Below are 6,781 nucleotides of genomic sequence, written 5' to 3' on the forward strand. Positions count from 1 at the left end.
CACTAGTAATAATTATATTTATTAATTATTATTACTAGTCAACCAACATTAGAATTCTTCTATAGCCTATGGGCGGAGCATTTTACCATAAATGTCCACTCGCGGCGACTGCTTCGTTGAATCTTCATGTTGAATCTTTTCTCTCTATGTCGAATAAGCTTGGACTAATAGAGTTAGGTTAGCCACATTCGACCTTTTTTGCTATTGTCTCTATAATGTCGAATCTTTTCTCTCTATGTAGAATAATCCCGGACTAATAGAGCTAAGGTTAGGCACATTTGACCACAGGTTCGATGGACACGGATTGCTATTGTCGGCGTCATGTCGAATCTCCTATCTATATTGAACTGTTGTCGCAATGAAAACTAAAATAAAGCTTTTTTTATGTCGGATCTTTCAGTTTTCGGATTCTGCACGTTCGTTATTGTTTGTTAAAACGATAACGAAAATACCCTAAATTCGGACAAAAATGCATTTGGACGAAAACGAATGCACATGTCTAGTGATTAATGGATTTTGTTATTTGTAATCAAAACTCATTCTAGTGCTCACTATCGAGTGAGAACATTGTAAAAGAATGTCCTACTTAACCACTTCTGAGTCTATTCAATGGGCTCTGTTCATCTGTGGAAGCCCATTGGTAAAATTCCAGTAGGTCCAAAGATCCAATTCTGACACCAACGTTCTCCCTTACCGGTAAGTGCTAGAACGAGTTTTGTGAACAGACATGCAGCCCATGCATTAAGTTGAATTAAAGACAAATTAATTTGAAACATTATGTCCTTCCCATTTTTTTTCTTGTTTTTTGTGGTTTATTGTGTTGATCTTATTTTAGGGAGCAGGAAGTCCAAATAGCAACTTGAAAAATGTAAAGAAAAAAATAACAAAGGCATGCACCCCCCCCCTTTTATTTACGTGAACTCAGTGTTTCCAGCGACAGGGACGAGCACACCAGCTCCAGCCGGTGTCTTAGGTCCTGATTGAATAGATTGATATCAGAGCAGCCATTGGCTCCCGCTGCTGTCAATCAAATCCAATGATGTGGGAGCCAGGGGGTAGAGCTGAGTCCTGCTGTCCGTGTCAATGGACGCAGCAGCAGGACATGGGAGCACGCCTGCACGAGTGGCCCGAGGAGAGCAGCTCTCCAATGGGGCACTCGAGAAGAGGAGGAGCCAGGAGCACCGCTGAGGGACCCCAGAAGCAGAGGATCGAGCTCACTCTTTGCAAAACCAACTGCACAGAGGTGGTAAGTATAACATGTTTATGTTTAAAAAAAAAAACAAAAAAACAAAGCTTTATATATCCTTTAAAGAGCAAAAAAAATGCACAAACAAATTTAAAAAAAAAAAAAAAAAAAAAAAAAAAAAAAAAAGCTTGGTTTCGTTATAATGGTTTTAGAAAAAAGGGGGAAGGGGGGGGGTTTAATTACCCAGGAGAACGAAACAGATGGACTTTGTAGGCACCAATCATAAAAATCAATGTAAACTTTTATTTATACACAAATTTAAAAAGAATCAAAAACGTAAACATCTTTTTAAAAAACGCAGTACATTGCGGAAATTGGTATTAAATGTCACTACATAAATGTATGAGAACGGATCGGGGAATAGCCCCTATACCAGAGGGAGGGATAAACCCCTTCCGTTCCCATTGAATAACCTCAAACTGATATAGCTCGGTATGGCTCTACATGTTTCGCAAATTTGAATGCTTCTTCAGGAGCTTGTTTGGGTTACCTGTAATGGGAAATAGAAAAGGACATACACCAAAAAACAAAAACATACAGTAGCATATTAATATTATTTTTGCATAAAGACTTTTCAAAAGTGCGTCTCAATCAGAACCACTAAGTACCGTGAGGAAGCGATCCCAAAAGGCCCAAGATTCAACACGCATATGGTGACCTGTGATAACATGCGGGGACGTGTCTGGTAAAGAGATTTATGTCACCAGTAGACTCAAGGGGGGTAGTGAGCTAGAGAATCCCAACTGTCCAAAAAAAAGGAGGGGGGGGGGTAAAAATAACCAATGTACATCTGTGGTAAAACCAGAACATTCATATGTAGAGGAGAGCATAAGGCACAGCTAGATGGGGGGTCTGGGGGGGGAGAGAGAAAGGAGAAACCAAACCGGGGGAATAGACAGAGGAACTGGGATATAGAAAGTAATGTACCAGCCAGAGTAACTGAATCCGTCTTCAGATCAGGTAGAGGTTATGGATATTGAGAAGCCATGCATTCAGAGACACAGCCTCCAATAACCAAGGTGCATAAGGAAATCAGAGACTGTAATCTAAAGATGTAGATAATATCTAATTAGCCAATATTGAGACCAGCTCCTTATAGTGTGCCGTTATACCAATAATCAAATGGCATAAACAGATCCTCATATACATGCTGAGTACAGGTATGCCTATAGGGTTAAATAATTTGCACATGAAGGGCTGCTCCTACCTTGTAGGGTAAGACAGGTGAGCAGGTCTTGTAAACAGCATCAATCAGCTACTTGCTTGTAAACCTGGCACAAAATAGATCTTGACTGACATGGCTGCAATAGAGCTCTGATCCTATCCCAGCAAGGAGCTATCTAATAAGCTCCCAGGACTGCCATCTAAATTAGGGAGTGAGAGAAACATCAGGTTTCATCTAGTTGCACAAACAGAGTACAGCTACAGAGCATTTAGTTTAGATTTGTATAAATCCAGCATACTCTTACCAGACAGCTTGTGTTGTTAAACAGGTAGCATCCAGGCATCAGAGCGCCCTGGAGGGTAGTGGCGTGGTATGAGGCTGTTGCTGACAGCCTAAATACACGTCCCAATCAGGTGTGTAAGACAAGCATCACCTGATTCGGCCAAAAGGAGCTGCACACTCTCACATCCCATCGCACATGCTCAGTGGTCAGATAGGCCTCTGTCATGGACAACGATGTGAGGAGGAAGAGCAGTCCTATAGGTAATAGATCTATAAGCTCCCCCTAGTGGTTCCTCCTAGATACAGCGTATGGAGCGCTGTAAAGGCTGGGACCAACAGATGGAAAGTCTGGAGATATCAATGCACACATCATGGAGTGTGCATTGTAAATCCAGGGGGAGAGGAGTAGATCTACACCAAACGCCGCAGACACCATCCCCCAAAGAGTAAGGGAGGGCAGAATGCGGCTTACCGGCCGCACATGAGATCCAGACACCGGCAAGTTGATAGGGACCGGGGTCAGCTTACCTCAGTACTTGTAACTGGCCTGAGACGCAAGGCCAGTATACATGGTTAAAATGTTCGTTACCATGAAGGGAATTACTCCATTCATGGTGGTACAACTTACAAATGCATACTAATAGTTAATGCTGATAGAAGAATTTACAATACGCATATACATTTTGCAAATAACAGTGTGATTACAAGTTTGCGATTTCCTGCGATTAAACAGTATTTAAACTCGGTAAAACCACTAATATCCATACACAACACTAGCAAGGACTATAGTAGACTGTGTTTAGCTGCAGAAGTGCCCGTGATGGGCGGAGCAGTGGACAGGGGGATCTCCTGTCCTGAAGAGGGAGGGGCCAGTGGATTGATAGTGCAAATTTCTAGGGACTATAGACTATGGTAAACTACGTGTTACCTAATTGCTATGAATCATTCGGCCTTAGTTGGTTGTCATATAGGTCAACCTTAAATTTTTATCCAAGGAAGGATTTATAGGATTGTACTTCGTTAATGCCTGGCCACTAATGCCTGCAGCTAAACACAGTCTACTATAGTCCTTGCTAGTGTTGTGTATGGATATTAGTGGTTTTACCGAGTTTAAATACTGTTTAATCGCAGGAAATCGCAAACTTGTAATCACACTGTTATTTGCAAAATGTATATGCGTATTGTAATTCTTCTATCAGCATTAACTATTAGTATGCATTTGTAAGTTGTACCACCATGAATGGAGTAATTCCCTTCATGGTAACGAACATTTTAACCATGTATACTGGCCTTGCGTCTCAGGCCAGTTACAAGTACTGAGGTAAGCTGACCCCGGTCCCTATCAACTTGCCGGTGTCTGGATCTCATGTGCGGCCGGTAAGCCGCATTCTGCCCTCCCCTTACTCTTTGGGGGATGGTGTCTGTGACGTTTGGTGTAGATCTACTCCTCTCCCCCTGGATTTACAATGCACACTCCATGATGTGTGCATTGATATCTCCAGACTTTCCATCTGTTGGTCCCAGCCTTTACAGCGCTCCATACGCTGTATCTAGGAGGAACCACTAGGGGGAGCTTATAGATCTATTACCTATAGGACTGCTCTTCCTCCTCACATCGTTGTCCATGACAGAGGCCTATCTGACCACTGAGCATGTGCGATGGGATGTGAGAGTGTGCAGCTCCTTTTGGCCGAATCAGGTGATGCTTGTCTTACACACCTGATTGGGACGTGTATTTAAGGCTGTCAGCAACAGCCTCATACCACGCCACTACCCTCCAGGGCGCTCTGATGCCTGGATGCTACCTGTTTAACAACACAAGCTGTCTGGTAAGAGTATGCTGGATTTATACAAATCTAAACTAAATGCTCTGTAGCTGTACTCTGTTTGTGCAACTAGATGAAACCTGATGTTTCTCTCACTCCCTAATTTAGATGGCAGTCCTGGGAGCTTATTAGATAGCTCCTTGCTGGGATAGGATCAGAGCTCTATTGCAGCCATGTCAGTCAAGATCTATTTTGTGCCAGGTTTACAAGCAAGTAGCTGATTGATGCTGTTTACAAGACCTGCTCACCTGTCTTACCCTACAAGGTAGGAGCAGCCCTTCATGTGCAATTATTTAACCCTATAGGCATACCTGTACTCAGCATGTATATGAGGATCTGTTTATGCCATTTGATTTATTGGTATAACGGCACACTATAAGGAGCTGGTCTCAATATTGGCTAATTAGATATTATCTACATCTTTAGATTACAGTCTCTGGATTACCTTATGCACCTTGGTTATTGGAGGCTGTGTCTCTGAATGCATGGCTTCTCAATTATCCATAACCTCTACCTGATCTGAAGACGGATTCAGTTACTCTGGCTGGTACATTACTTTCTATATCCCAGTTCCTCTGTCTATTCCCCCCCTGTTTGGTTTCTCCTTTCTCTCTCCCCCCCCCCCCCCCCTTTTTTCTTCCCCTCCCCCCCCCCCCCTTGTCCCTCTCTCTTTCTCTCCCTCCCTGACCCCCACCCCCCATCTAGCTGTGCCTTATGCTCTCCTCTACATATGAATGTTCTGGTTTTACCACAGATGTACATTGGTTATTTTTACCCCCCCCCCTTTTTTTGGACAGTTGGGATTCTCTAGCTCACTACCCCCCTTGAGTCTACTGGTGACATAAATCTCTTTACCAGACACGTCCCCGTATGTTATCACAGGTCACCATATGCGTGTTGAATCTTGGGCCTTTTGGGATCGCTTCCTCACGGTACTTAGTGGTTCTGATTGAGACGCACTTTTGAAAAGTCTTTATGCAAAAATAATATTAATATGCTACTGTATGTTTTTGTTTTTTGGTGTATGTCCTTTTCTATTTCCCATTACAGGTAACCCAAACAAGCTCCTGAAGAAGCATTCAAATTTGCGAAACATGTAGAGCCATACCGAGCTATATCAGTTTGAGGTTATTCAATGGGAACGGAAGGGGTTTATCCCTCCCTCTGGTATAGGGGCTATTCCCCGATCCGTTCTCATACATTTATGTAGTGACATTTAATACCAATTTCCGCAATGTACTGCGTTTTTTAAAAAGATGTTTACGTTTTTGTGATTCTTTTTAAATTTGTGTATAAATAAAAGTTTACATTGATTTTTATGATTGGTGCCTACAAAGTCCATCTGTTTCGTTCTCCTGGGTAATTAAACCCCCCCCCCCCCCTTCCCCCTTTTTTCTAAGACTTAAAATAGGATGTTGGCACTGCTCTACATATGAGACCTCCACAGACCATCCTGTGATGAGATCTAATAACCCTTCAATCTTTCGTTATAATGGTTGTACCTTACAGTTTTTCTCCATTGTTTTGGCTCATTTCTTGAAACAGAAATGACATTCTCAAAACTCTAAGTTCATTTGGCAAAACAGTCTTACAGTTCAGCACAACACTATAACTCATGTGCAAAAGCTCACATCTCTCCCAAAACTGTTCACTCATGTTTCAAAACCATATTCCTTTCCCATATAAAGAGTCAGTGCTACCAAAATGGCAAAGATTCTTCTCAATTGCTTTGGCTCATTTCTTGAAACAGACCAGACGTTCTCAACTCTCTTGGTGCTTTTGCCAAAATAACCTGGATGGTTCAGCACAACACCATGGTTCACCTTCAAAAGCTCATATCTTTCCCAAAACAGTTCACTCATGTGTCAAAAATAAATTTCTTTCTCATTCATATAGTCAGTGCCCCCAAAATGCTTCGTCCCTTTGGCATTGTGTAAGCACTGCAAGTCAAAATGTTTAGATGTTTTGTCTCTAAGGCAGAGGAACATTGAAATATCCCTCATGTCCACCCTTCAGTCTTAGCCCAGTCCTTCATTGACAATGGTTACTGTACAGTTTTTGTCTAGCTAACCGAATACAATTGTGTATAAAACTGAAAAAAAAGAAAAGACTTTAGGGTAAGAGTAGCCTCCAAGGTTTGACATCACACATTGCACTCATACCGCCAAGGAAAAATTACTTTACAGTATTGTAACCATTATCATTCACACACAAAGTAACTTCCATACATCAGAGTAAAAAGAAAATGTATACAGCATAATA

At 42.0% G+C, this 6,781-nt stretch overlaps 2 long non-coding RNA genes across 3 annotated transcripts; one reads left to right on the plus strand and one right to left on the minus strand.

Annotated features, from left to right (window-relative positions):
• Positions 1 to 1,549: 1,549 nt before the first annotated feature.
• LOC141148153 (uncharacterized) lies at positions 1,550 to 2,742 on the minus strand. Its single transcript, XR_012245173.1, has 3 exons — positions 2,716 to 2,742; positions 2,454 to 2,610; positions 1,550 to 1,736 (listed from the first exon to the last, which is right to left on the minus strand). It is a non-coding gene; the product is annotated as an uncharacterized lncRNA (long non-coding RNA).
• Positions 2,743 to 4,325: 1,583 nt separating this feature from the next.
• On the plus strand, positions 4,326 to 5,841 carry LOC141148152 (uncharacterized). 2 transcript variants are annotated; one of them, XR_012245172.1, is made up of 4 exons: positions 4,326 to 4,522; positions 4,628 to 4,784; positions 4,946 to 5,066; positions 5,570 to 5,841. It is a non-coding gene; the product is annotated as an uncharacterized lncRNA (long non-coding RNA). The 2 variants fall into 2 exon arrangements; XR_012245171.1 differs by having other exon boundaries at positions 4,628 to 5,066.
• The last annotated feature ends 940 nt before the right edge of the window (positions 5,842 to 6,781 follow it).

This window comes from Aquarana catesbeiana, linkage group LG06 (assembly GCF_042186555.1).
Source record: "Aquarana catesbeiana isolate 2022-GZ linkage group LG06, ASM4218655v1, whole genome shotgun sequence".
Taxonomy (NCBI): domain Eukaryota; kingdom Metazoa; phylum Chordata; class Amphibia; order Anura; family Ranidae; genus Aquarana; species Aquarana catesbeiana.